The sequence below is a fragment of the Simochromis diagramma genome, unplaced genomic scaffold (genome assembly GCF_900408965.1).
Source record: "Simochromis diagramma unplaced genomic scaffold, fSimDia1.1 OVJJ01000419.1, whole genome shotgun sequence".
NCBI classification, from domain to species: Eukaryota; Metazoa; Chordata; class Actinopteri; order Cichliformes; family Cichlidae; genus Simochromis; species Simochromis diagramma.
Genome location: NW_024387244.1, coordinates 5,117,495 through 5,128,349, shown reverse-complemented (window position 1 = coordinate 5,128,349; position 10,855 = coordinate 5,117,495). Strand labels below are relative to the sequence as shown.

Genomic DNA, 10,855 nt, shown 5'->3' with positions numbered 1-10,855 from the left:
CTACATTTTACAAAAATTGGGAAGGTCTGTTGGAGTGATTTTTAAATAATGGTATATTCCAGGATCATACCTTCAACAATAATACATGAGTACAAGTTATTTGGATGTGTTACCACTTTGCCAAGGTCTGGGAGATGGCCCAAACTGTTACCTTTACATGAGGGGAAATTTGGTTCTGATGTTCAAGAACCCAGAAACCACCAAGGTTGAAGCCTGTCATAAACTGAAAACTGCTGGAATACCAGCACCACTGTCCACAGTGAAGCCAGTGTGCTCACCAAGAAAGAAGCCCCTACTTGTCACTATGTATGCTGTACAATCATTCCATCCTAGAAAAAGAAACGTTTAAAGAAATCTTTTAAAGCCCCAAATTACTAAGACATTAACGCCCATGATGAATGTAAATTTCTTACCAGAAATGTGTTAGGTCAGACAGCTGCTCTCATTGTTCATTCTAAGCATCTTGCAACACAGTGTCCCTCTATACAAAATACAGTGTTAAGTGCAAAAACACTGTTGCATAAATGGTCTAGATTGACTCATTTGGGAGGCTGATTTTGGCCTATGGGCCATATTTTTAACACCTGTATGTTCAAGTAAAGTTGGTGACTGCACAGACCAAATTAGAGAATTACCAAGGTCAGCAGGTTGTGTTCTCCCTGCTGTAACAACATTTTAGTGTCCCACAGCTAGCGTGGTAACAAATCACAATTAATCCCCAATGGTTTTGTTGCATTGAGTTTAAACTTGTTTAACAGAACACAAACTTTTTGCGCAGCCAACCTCGGCATTTTCCTGCTTCCAATTATTCAGAGAAATCCTCACATTTAAATGGTCACAGTGATGGAAAACAAATTTAATAAGTTACATAAGCATCCTGACAAACTGATGTTAATCTTTAGAATTGTAATACACAAACTCCCACCAGCTGCCTTCATTTAAAGAAAGCTGAAAGTGATGCACATCCAGCCTGAGTAAACAACCAAGTGAAAAGTGGAGGAGGCAGCAGTGGGTTTTATTGTGTTTCAAGGCATCTGTATATGTAAGAGAGCGCATGAAAAGACTTGATGCTGAGTGCATTCCCCATTAAATAATTTTCCATCAACAAATTCAAACATTTCAAGATTTCTAAAACCTTATTCTTCCTTTAACTCAAAATACACACACACATACACAGACTAGCAACAGTACACAGGTAGCAACAGTGATTTGGCCTTAAGCTTATTTTACGTTTGTGCTTGTTTGTTTTGTTTTTTCAGGATAGCTTGTCTCCTGAGGGCCAAACAAGGTAAGAGAGAAAGCAACTCAAGCCTAAACATACAAATAAAGGGAGCACACGCAGGTAAAAATCCGGTATAGCAAGGTTAGTAAATGCCAATCAAATAAATACTCTTTGGTCAATTAGCTTATTACTATTTAGACAGTACTACAGCGCGAATGGTTGTCTGTCCCTGTGTGTTGGCCCCGCGACAGACTGGCGACCTGTCCAGGGTGTACCCCGCCGCTCGCCCTATGACAGCTGGGATAGGCTCCGGCGCCCCCCGCGACCCTGAAAAGGAGAAGCGGATGGATGGATATTTAGACAGTACTATACCTTCACGTATAAGTAGACTAAGAGAAATAAGAAGGCAGCAAAAGGTTCCCGGGCCCAGCTGCCAATAACTTTTTGTTCTCTTTTGTTTATATGGCTTTGTCAAGTCATTAGACAGCTTTCTAGATAGGCTCATCGGTAAGCAGCTAAACAGAGGGAGGGAGTAACAGTGCATGTGCGTCTGACAAATAGAGAGGGATATTTGTGTGTGTCATATGTCAGGGTCACTACTGGTGCCAATCCAGGTCCTGCAGCTTACTGACCCAGAAATGAATGACACTAGCACTAAAAGGCTATCAGCAAACTGCACTCAGTCATTTGCCATCATTGCGAACGACTGCCTGCATGACGGTTTAAATTACCTAATGGATGAAAATGAGAACTCAGGATGGTCGAGAGAAAGGGATAGGAGGAGGAGAGGGAAGACAGACAAAGAGAGGGGTGATGCTGGCGGGGTTTGAAACAGCAGCACCAGGAGAGCTGTTAGGCACCGAGGAAAAAAAGAAGAGTCAGCAGACCAGAGAAGCTGTAAATGAGGGAGTAATGAAGCCATGCAGGTGGGGGCAGGTGATCTATAATAAATGAAGGTGAGAGGGGAGGAGACAAGAGGCTGTTAGCTGGGCTTTGCTTAGCCTATTATAAACAGACAGCCAATCAGAGACTCTCTGACTGACCCTGATGGAAGGCAGGGAGCAAGAAAGGTTTGGTTTGATGTTTAATGATGTTCCCAGTAAAGGCATAACACAAAGAATACATGTGCTTTTTTGCAGCCAGAATCTAGCGTTTTCCTGCTAATGTATTTTATCAGTATCTGTTTTTGTAGGGTAGTGGCAGGGAGGACATAATAAAGGCAAAGCGTCAACATACTAAAATCAATAAGAACTGGGATTAGAAACCATTATGTACAGATTCAAATTTCACTGCAGGGTTAAAACAAACATATCTAAGCCATCCTACACAGGTTTTATTTTTACTGACCTTGTATATTACTCAATTTTTGTTTGTTCAATATTTGCTTTTGTCTCTTTACTAACAGCTGGCATTGCTGGCTATGGTAAAAATACAGTAAACACAAAGTGTATAAGCCCTATCAGTTTACAACTCAAATCCAAAAAAATCAGATTAAAAATAGCGGCATGTGGTCCATGAAGACTGCCCCTTCAGCATTAAACCTGCAAATATCATAACCAGCAGGGGCCAACTCCTCTGCTTGCAAAAATACGTCAACTTGTATAGAAGCCTATGAGCAAAGACCCTACTTTTCTTCTACTTCTTGATTTATTACCTCAGTAAACATTTTCCTAATGAGTTTATGGTCTCAGTTTGTAATTTCAAGCCTTCTTCATTACAGGATATTTTTTATTCTATAAATAATGGTCACACTGAGGGTAAAATAGACGATACAGAAGGGTATGCTTTGTCCTCCATCTGTTTCTGGGTTCCCATCAGACCTATTCCTTGCTGTTTTTCTTCTTCAAAAAAATCAAGATACTGACATTAAATCTAAAGAAACCTAAGCTTTAAAACTGAAGTACACAGACCAACGGGTGAGGTCACAGTGACTACATTCACCTTTTATCTCCCCGTCCCATATGAATCAGACAACTCAGTGGAGTGGACTGATTCATATGTCTGGACCCAGGCAACATGCCATCCATGTGAACGACGTACTGAAATATTCTTTTCTAGTGTCTGTTTCATGGTATCACCTTTTGGTATAGCTGTTTTAGTTTTGGCCTTTGGGATTGTCTTGTCACACAGATATGGTCATGGAGGTCGAGAATGACAATTGCGCAATGTATCGACTTTGAGTGTGTTCCTGTATGTTCTGCTCATGAAATAGGCTTTTATAAGGAGGACATCATGACCATGAGATATTAAGTTAAAATGCCTTTGCCTGGCGGCCAGAATCAGGCAGCAAGGCTAAACCTTTAACTGTGGACTGGACCTTCGTCTCGTTTCCTGTTTTTTCTCCTTATGTTCAGCACTGTAATTTTTTTTGCCTTTAGTGTTTATAGAGTTCTCTTTTCATGTTTGGACTTTGTTTAAATTGGATTTACTTCAGCATTAAAGCTTTTTCGTTTAAGTCAATCAGCCTTTAACTTCCTCCATTTGCGTCCTAACCTTTTTTTTTGACAGTTGTGAATTATGGAAATGTTATGTTTTGGGATGTTTCATCAGCAAACCAGTTTACCAGATTTGTTTTTGTCAAATTCAAAAAGGCATGTGAACTCCATTTGAACAGCATTATTTGTGAAACCATATTTTAGCTGTGTTTCTACCGCCAGCCCTTCTCCAATCTGCTGACAGTTCTCCCCCTTCTGATCAAAGGAGTGTGATCAAAGAAAATCACATCGTGTATATAAATATTATACTACAAATAAAATTAACTCAAACACGAGACACTGCCATACAGATTTTCTTCATATTTTGCATTACAGTGGGGTGAGCTGATATTATTCTTAACCTTTGTCAATGAGGCCTAACAGCATATTGATGATGCATAATTGTAACATTTCCATTAAAAAAATGATCAAGAATGCATTTCCTTCATCATGTGAGTGCTTCTAAGTAAAAGGCTCAGTCAAGTGTGGCCAAAACTCTGTTTTCTTTACTGACATTCTGGCACACTGCTTCAGAAACTGCATGATTTGATCAAAGACTGTATCCTGGGACCGAATTACAAACTTCTATGGGAGCCACTAACAGCACCATCAGCACTGATACCAGTGACTTTTTCTTCTCTAGAGAACACAATATCTTTAGTCTTCTTCATTTCTTTGTACATCCAGAACCTATGCTATCACTTCCTCTTGAAAAGGTGCCATGTCATCCAAGCAAGCAACCAAAAAGGGAGCAGAACTTCTCCACTGCCGACATGCTGTACGGTTTTGAAGACTGACTGTTAAGGTGGAGATGACTGTTTGGTGAAAAAGCCTGAAGTAAATGTGTCTGCCATGGTCCAGAAGGCTGAGATGAAACACAAGCTTTAAATCCAGGGAGCATGCACAAAAACAGTAGGTAGGTCAAATGCCAGTTTTACAGTTTCTTTACAAATATCAGTATACTTGGCCACTCTGAACCTGCTGCCTGAAATAGAAGGTAGAATTGAATATATGTATAATCAATCAGCATTTTCTAGCATTTAGTGAAGTGTTCACAAGCACTTACTGATAATTTTCCATATGTTAGCCCATTAACTAGAAACTTACCAGCCACTTCATTAGGTACACCTTGTTAGTGCAAACACCATTCAGCCAATCACACGCCAGCAAATCAGTGTATTTAAGCATGTCCAATAGAAATGTCCAAGAGAACTGTTGAAGTTCATATCAATAATAGAATAGGGAAGAGAGATGATTTAAGTGGCTATGAACGTGGCATCATTGGTGTGTCAGACGAGCAGATCCGAGTATTTCAGAAACCGTTGATCTGTTGGGATTTTCTTGCACCACCATCTCTGGGGTTTACAGAGAATGGTCCACAAAGCAGAAAACATCCAGTGATCGCCAGTTCTGTGGGAGGAAAATGCCTTGTTGATGTCAGCGATCAGAAGATGTTCTAAACAAGGTATGCAGAAGTACATTTCTAAATACAAAGACATCAAATCTTGAAGCATATGGGCTACAGCAGCAGAAGACCATACCAGGTGACACTCCTGTCTGCTAAAATCAGGAAACTGAGGATAACATTTGCATGGGTTCATTAAAATTGGATAATCACAGATGTTTTCTGGTCTGCTACAATATTTGGATGGTAGTGTGAGAGTTTGGGGTAAACAACATGAAAGTATGGATCCAACCTGCCTTGTATTACAAGTTCAGATTGGTGGTGGTGGTGGTGGTGTAATGGTAGGGGGGAAATATTCTGGGTACACTTTGGGCCCCTTAGTACCAACTGAGGATCATTTATACAGCCTACTTGAGGACGGTTGCTGATGATGTTCATCTCTTGACGATCATGCTGTAGTCATCTTGTGATGGATGCTTCCAGGAGGATAAGCTAAGATCACCTAAAACTGGTTTCTTTAACATGATAATGAGCTCTCTGCACTCAAATGAGCTCCACAGTCACCAGAGCTCAGTCCAACAGAGCACCTTTAGGATATGGTGGAATGGGAGATTCACATGATGGGTAGCAAATCTGTAGGAACCGTATGATGCTATCACATTAATAGGAAATCTCAAAAGAATGTTTCCAGCATCTTGTTGAATCTATGAAACAAAGAATTAAAGCAAGTGGACCCAATACTAGTAAGGCGTATCTAATGAAGTGGCCAGTGTATTTCACATTATTGCCATTGATCTTTTGATATTTGGAGGCTTTAGATTTTTTCATCCATGCAATATAGACCCCATCGTTCCAACTTGCATAAAACTTGGTCATAAAAAATAGTTCCTTAAAGCTCCTCTGATTTAAATTTACATATTAATAATCAATCAAATAATAAAGTGTAATATTATGCTCTGATGAAGATACAAATAATGGTATCCTTCAGTTTTTCTCAGCTCTGCAATGTTGTTAAACATCTTTCATTCCTCTGGTTTTGATTTATGGTCCACAGTTTTATCGTTTCTGATCAAACTCAGCTCTGTCATTAACATATTTCATATATCTCTCTTTCTCGGGACATAAACAAAGCTAAAATGAGAGTGAATTCTGGAATTATAGTTCAAGCCAAGTGATGGAACTATAAGTCAAAATAATGCTAATGTTGCTACATGTCTGACAAATGTGAAAATGGGCAACTTTTGGTTAAAACTTGTTTGCTATGACTTTTTATGAAGTGATAGTAGATCAGTTTTGTGTTTCTGGCTTTTCGTACTGCTACTTTGTGTAGAGTTTAGGAGAAAGAAAAATAACAGCCTTCCATCTCATGTTTTGGTCGGAGATTTTTTTTTCTAACATAGCTAATTAGTACAAAATGCTAGGTAACAATGAAAACTTGAATGTCATAGGCCGCTATAAAAGCACCGCCACTCTATATTTTCAAACTTTTAAATGAGTTGCCATGTATACAGTAAAAGCTATGATGGATTGCCTATTTCGAGTAAGCTTCAAGTCTCAGCAAGTTGATGTATGTATTTTATTGAAATGAGGCAAGTGAATGAGTGACTCGAACGTAGGAAATCAAAGTTATGGTTTGGAAAATGGCCATCAGTAATGCAAAGTGGACATGATTTGCAGTTAATGGACTGAATCACATAGAGCTACAGTTTTGGCCCTTTAATGGTGCAGTATAAAAAAAAATTTATGACATAGATTTATCATGATCGCTCAAAAAATTATTCTAAGTGAGATTTTTTTTTAAAACAACGAGACACAGCTTCACCGAGCCATCCCGAAGACCACGCGAGAGTGATGCTAACATGTTTCAAACTGGGGTTTTGTCCTGCAGTCAGTCAACAGCACTCTGGTAGCCATGTTATAAATCAACATAATGAGGCATAAATCAGCATTAATTAGCATATGGGTTACGGGGGCGCTGTAAGATACATAATGGCAGATGACATATATTCTCCATTATTGACTTACACAGTGCAGCAGCAATCACCACCTCATCTCTCCCTCAGCCTTTCTTCACCAGCTCATCATTATTTGCAATCACTGTAGTGTGTGACTTCTACAAATCGCAGTGTCAGTGCAGGGAACCAGAGAGACGATGCCTGCAACTGTTTTTTCACTGCAGAAGTCTCATCCACGGACACAGTGTCTCTGATGAGGTGGAGGGCAGGAAAGCGATGACAGAAACAATCTGATAAAGGGCTGAGGTACGGAAGTCACAGTCGGCAGTATTTAATATTGCTCACTACACTGAAAGTAATACATCGGACCCCATTGAGAAGTAAAATCAAACATGTTTCTGGGCTTCTCAAAATTCATTACAATACAATTCATAAAGCATCTGTAATAAGTTCTTGTATTTATCCCTTTGTCTAAAGGTACACTTTTCCCTGTTTCTTCTAAATTTGTTTGTCCTGAGTGGTCTCTTCACCCATTTTCCTCTCATTCTTCCCACAGAGCTCATTCAGTCCAGGGGGGCCTTTAAAGAGTTGCCAGTCAACAGGGAAGCAGTACTATCTGTGAAGCTCGGCTACTGGACAGCAAACACACACCGCGTAGAGGCCCAGCAGTGATCTGTCTGCTGAAGCGTTTCCAAACGCCTCTCTCAGTCTGCCACTCTGCATAATCAAGCCTCCAAACACAGCATGCTGTTCCGGCTCCCTTGGCTTGGCTTTATCTGAAAAGACAGCATGTGTAGATAGACCAGCGCAGAGAACAATTTGTACAATTGGTGGCAAGAAAATGAGTGTATATATTTCAGCCTAAAGGCCTGGTGTCCACCTGCAGGGTCCCTCATGTATTGGAATATTGAGGCACTTGGTTCTTTTCATCTCTTCACTTCACAATCTCTAATTATCTCGTGCATATCATTTAACTCCAGCCCTCTTTTTACACTTTTCTTGCATGACACCTTTTTTCTTTTCTCCAACCTCCAGCAATTCCTGCTGCTAATTTAAGCATGTTGAGTGCCTTACATCAGCGGTCCCCAATCCCCGGGCCTCGGACCGGTATCGGTCCGTGAGTCGTTTGGTACCGGGCCACGAGAGTTGAGGCTCAGATGTGAAATGTATAGTTTTCAGGGTTTTTATCGGTTTTCAGCGTTATTTTGTTATCGCTTTTATCGTTTACTCTGTTTTCCTGGGTCTTTTCATGTGTGTTATGAATAAATCTTCTTTTTTTCGGTACCGGTACTAGTTTTATTTTGTTGTATTTATCCGCGACACCTTAAAGGCCGGTCCATGAAAATATTGTCGGGCATAAACCGGTCCGTGGCCCAAAAAAGGTTGGGGACCGCTGCCTTACATTGTACTACATGAATTCCCTAATAGCCACACTGCCAACCACAAAATGTTATATATCTGTGATGTGATGGCTACTTGAATAGTGAAAAATAAACAATCAACTATGTCATAAACCATCAAGAATTTCACATACTCTACATACATCTACCTTAACTTATAAAAAAAAACTTTATACAGCAGCAGAACTACTCTGATATTAGGCATCCTCAGCTGCATTTTATGTAGAACCAAATAATCTTGCTCCACTAGTTTCCATAGAAAGAGACAGGCATAATAATCACAGCCTCTGATGCATATTTTAGCATGGAAAAGCACGCCGGGGGCAATATGAATTTGCTTCTTTTTCATGTTGATCTTTCTCTTGTCTTCTGGAGTCAAATGAAACAAAAGAGCAGCCAAGCTGCTGTTTAGTGCCTTCGTTATGGTGATGTCGTAAAAGAAACGGTGATTGTGTTGCTACAGTAATGTATAATGTCAGCTATCATATAAATCTGTGTAAATGTTGAATTTTAAAAGCTAAAACATTTGCTCACATTTGTTTTGCAAAAACAAATCATGTAATTTCTAAGCATTCATACGGGTTAATGATTCAAACAGAATCCTGAGACTATGAACTGCTTGGATGTGTGTTAAAACGGTTTCAGGGGAAATTTGCAACAATTTTGCTGACTTTCAGATACAACTGTCTGTTCGAGACATTTCTCATAAAGCTGACTGTTCTGGATTTCAACAGTATTACCTGTCATTGTATATCAGCTCCCAATATGATGTCTTACTTTTACTTTCAGTATTGAAATAAAACTCAACTTAAAATAAACCATCTGAACACATTTTGTTCAAGTTACTGCCTTGCATTCTAGGTATGTGTTTGTGCCAGCAGATGGAGAAAGCCTACTGGTGGTGTCTACCAAGATCTGTATTTAAATAATGGACTGAGCTGAGCAGCATTCGTGTCCATATGGTTGCCTCCAGTTCCTCTCTAATGATCTTCCTGAAGAATAAATATCAGGATTTGCAGACATTTGCAGGGAGCAAGTTTATTATAGTTTTATATAGCGCTAAGTATACTCTTCTTTTTACGACACAATGGAACTATGACGGCTCAATAGGCAGCAAAGAAGGTGTAAACCATTTATCTAAGCAGGAGATGACATTTTTAAAGAAACTCACTTTGAAAAACATCTCTGCTTTAAGGAGAAATCTGGGTAATCAGAACATACGCTTCAGATGTGCTTTTTGTCTGTGGCTAAAATGTCTCTAATTTTTCTTCCTTGCATTCACACACATGTACAAACATGCCCAGTATGTAAATACACTCTATTTACATACATGTGCTCCCCCACATTCTCAGAAGTGACATTTTCCTTTTTGTGCGTTATCTTCACAAGGCTTTTGTTCACCTGTCGGTTTCCTTACAAATAACCTTTGAAACTTCCTGATCTTGATCCGATGTGTCTTATATATAAAGATGTGAGTGTGTTGGGAATAACATTTCTGTTACTGACACTGCTGGTTGCAAGAGTATTATGAAAGGTAGGATGATATATATCATTACTGTGCCTGGAGTAATAAATGTCATTCTGATAGCATTGTTATATTGTCCCTTGGTGACTGAATGTCCTATACATTTTAACGCACTTTTAAATCTGCTTCAGGTAATAACAGTGGTAAAGTGTGGGATTTTGCTCATTTTCCACTCTATTCTTGGACTCTTTTAAGCCTCCTCAAGCTAACTTTCCAATGACTGGCTGCCACTGGCAAACAAAAGATCTGATGGTAGGTGGGGTTTCTCTATTTGCAAACTAAGCTGTGTGTCTGAGATGACAATATTATTCATTTCTGGTCTCTATGATGCAGAGTGTAGAAATTCTCTGCAACATAGTTAAAGCAAACTGAAACCTCAGGTTGTTGCTCACAGGGATTACTTCTATATAGGCTGATCTCATTATTTTATATATGATCTATATTATAAATATGACAAAAAATAAGAAAAAGCATGTTAATAAACAGTATTCCGTTTTTTGGCTCTACAGTGACATGATAAAGCATTAACCAATCCTATGTTTTCATGGTCGTAGATATACACAAAAGAAGAGCTTGGTGAAAACTAGACCATCATTTCCACGGCAACTCTGCAACAAAGTAGTTGGATGCACTTTGCCATTGTGACTGCTGTATAAGAAGGAAAGATCGCTGCAAAATTAGTGCAAAGTCCTTCATTTATCCTATAAAAAGACAACTAATAGGGTCACTTTCTTTTGGGATTACAATGCTTCATCCATAAGGCAGGTGCAGTCACTGAACTGAATCACTGACATCATCAAAACACCAAGTAAGGGCATATATTTGGGAGAATAGTCTTCCATCCTTCCAGTAGAGTCCGAACTACTTGGAGAAT

The 10,855-nt window shown here is 39.3% G+C and overlaps 1 long non-coding RNA gene across 2 annotated transcripts in view; it reads right to left on the bottom strand.

Moving 5' to 3' along the window:
• Positions 1–1,542: 1,542 nt before the first annotated feature.
• The window catches only part of LOC120747179, a 29,367-nt gene continuing 20,054 nt past the window's right edge, over positions 1,543–10,855 (bottom strand). For both annotated transcript variants that reach the window (XR_005699065.1, XR_005699064.1), the window contains exon 5: positions 1,543–7,832. This is a non-coding gene — a long non-coding RNA (uncharacterized LOC120747179). The remainder of the gene's footprint in view (positions 7,833–10,855) is intronic.